Below are 2439 nucleotides of genomic sequence, written 5' to 3'. Positions count from 1 at the left end.
ACACCAGGCAGGGAGACGGTCCTGGGATCTGTGGAGGAGGCAGCTACACGAGGCAGGGAGACGGTCCTAGAGCCATGATGTGTGCATCAGAGGCACCCAGAGAGAATAGGAGCTGCCAGAAAAACACAAAGAAGCCCAGAAACTCAGAGAGCACAAACGAATCACAGTTTTTATTGTGTGAATATGCTAAATATCCTACAATGAATATTCACTTGTAATAAGAAAAGCAGTCAGTTTTAAAGTCATGATTTCCTGGAATTACAGAAAGAAATAAAAACAAAGACACAACTCCCCTCCCCACAAGCAGAGCAGAGTCTTGGTGGTGGGCGCTCCCCTGCCACACCCAGGGGTGCCCCTGCTTCAGGAGTTCACTTGGCTCAGTTACAGCAGCAGGTTCTGATGCTGCAGAGCTCAGAGCATAAAGGCTAAGGACGCCGGCTCAGAGCCCTTACTGTGTGTGTGCATGTCTGTGTGTGCACATGTGCATGTATGGGTGTGTGTGCATGGCTGGGGGTGGGAGGATGGGTGCACATGACTGTGAGTGCGTGTGGTATATGTGAGTGGGTGAGTGGGCGTGCATAGCTGGATGTGCATGATTGTGTGTGTGAGTGTGGGTGCATGACTGTGTGTGTGTGGGTGGGTGTGCATGACTACCTGAGTATGTGTGGTATATGTGTGGGTGGGTGTTCATGGCTGGGTGTGCATGACTGCGTGTGTGTGTGCATGTGTGAGTGGGTACACATGACTGTGAGTGTGTGTGGTATATGTGTGGGTGAGTGTGCATGATTGTGTGTGCATGACTGCATGTGTAGGTGAGTACACATGACTGCATGCATGTGTGCATGTGAGTGGGTGCACATGACTGTGTGAATGCGTGTGGGTATATGTATGGGTGGGTGTGGATGACTGTGGGTGCACATGTGTACATATGGGTATGTGTGCATAGTTGGGTGTGCATGACTGCATGTGTGTGGGTGGGTCCACATGACTCCGTGTGTGTGCATGTGTGAGTAGGTGCACATGACTTCGTGCATGCATGTGGTATATGTGTGGGTGTGATTGGGTGTGTGTGCATGTGTGAGTGAACATGACAGTGCATGTGTGTGTGCATGATTGTGTGTACACGTGTGTGTGCATTGTGTGTCTCACACCACATTGGTTCTGCTCAGGTGCTCTGCAAAATGTCTGCAATCTGATTTCTCCAAGTCTGAAAGGTCAAATATGCACCATCAACAGAACAGAGGGCCTCTTAAACAGACAAATGCTCCCCAGACCAGATGCATGCCCAGCTTCCATGCAGGAATTAGCGTATTTCCTGCAACACCAGGCCTGGCAGAGCTAGGCAAAGTCACCCAGGGTCTGGAGTTGCCAGAATGCAACTTCTGCCACTGACATCATCATCGTGGCTGAGAACTGCCTTCTCAGACCACGCAAAAAATCCCCCAAATAAACTTCCTGGGAAGTAGTAAAGAAGTTCATTGTACCTAAGTTAGGAGGTGACCAATCCTAAATGGTAACTGAATTCCTTGTGATGTCTTACAAATCCTCTGCTTTCTAACTCCATAAATTATTTGTGCTTTTCCCTGGAGCTCTTCTGAGAATTTCCTTTAGAGAGCATTTGACTCGGAAGCAGTCAGCATCAGACCACCCCAGGACACCTCATGGTGAACCGTGCAATAAGCAACAAAATCTCAATAAAGCTAAAAACATCAGCAGAGAAAAGACCTTGATGAATCTGCTTCCTCAGCCACAGAGCCAGCACAGCCAGAAAGCAACTCTCAGAGCTGAAAAGCAACGGGTTTGCAGAGAATGAGGAAATGTAAGAAAGGCGGGCCATGCAAAACATCCACCTGTGTCTGTAAATGGCAGACACCCACCGCGACATCCAGATGCACTGGGGGGTCTGGCCACGCAGAGGGAGAGCCCAGAGGGGGACCACACAGCATTCACATCTGGTGGCTCTGGCCCCGTGGACACTGTCCCCTCGAAGCCTGGGGCAGAGGAGAAACCTCTTCCCTACACATAGAAGGCATCTCCACAAGGAGCTGTCTCGACAGCATGACCATAGAAATCAGTCCTCAGGACCCTGGAACCAGCACCAGGAATGCCAGCCCTGGTTCTCCGAGATGGCAGCATTCCTCCCACATCTGCCGCAAGGGGCCACGCAAGGGAGCAGAGACATGGGAGTTACAGAGCACTTGGCTTCCCCACAAGGACCCGCTCAGGTAAGAGCAGCCGGCATCAAGTAGGAGGATTCATGTATGTAGTCACCACAGAGAGACACAGACATATGCATGCACAGACACACACACATACACACATGCGCACACATGCACACACACCACAGAGATGCAGACATATGCACAGACATGCACACATATGCACACACATGCATGTACACATATGCACACATACCACATAGAGACATGCACACAGACA

This window comes from Sapajus apella, unplaced genomic scaffold (assembly GCF_009761245.1).
Source record: "Sapajus apella isolate SASKATOON/1434 unplaced genomic scaffold, GSC_monkey_1.0 scaffold60, whole genome shotgun sequence".
Classification (NCBI taxonomy): Eukaryota; Metazoa; Chordata; class Mammalia; order Primates; family Cebidae; genus Sapajus; species Sapajus apella.
The sequence above is the reverse complement of the archived record's forward strand: the minus strand, read 5'-3'. Positions refer to the sequence as shown.